Below are 414 nucleotides of genomic sequence, written 5' to 3' on the forward strand. Positions count from 1 at the left end.
GTGTGTGGTTCCTTCATAGCGTTTTATTATATACATTACAGCATGGGGTGTATAGGCAGGTTTGTTTGTTAGTTTATTTAGAGAGAAAAAATAAAAAAAAAATAAAAAAAAAGAAACAAAATAAACAACCATTGGGGTGTATATACACCCCACCAACAACTGCGGTGTACATACACTGCATGCAGCCTCGCCAGGCCCCGATGAAATGCTGCTGCTCCTGCTGTTGCTGCTGCTGCTGCTGCTGCTGTTGCACTCGAGGCAGCATGCAGCAGCAGCAACACGTAGCGGCAGCAGCAGCAAGACAGATGCAGCGACAGACAGCAGCAGCAGCAGCGGCAGCAGCAGCAGCAGCAGCAGAGAGAAGCAGCAACGTAGCATTGATGGGTTCTTCTTAGCTGTGACGCAGATGAGGGT

This window comes from Eimeria mitis, genomic scaffold (assembly GCF_000499745.2).
Source record: "Eimeria mitis Houghton genomic scaffold, Emh_scaff3037, whole genome shotgun sequence".
Classification (NCBI taxonomy): Eukaryota; Apicomplexa; class Conoidasida; order Eucoccidiorida; family Eimeriidae; genus Eimeria; species Eimeria mitis.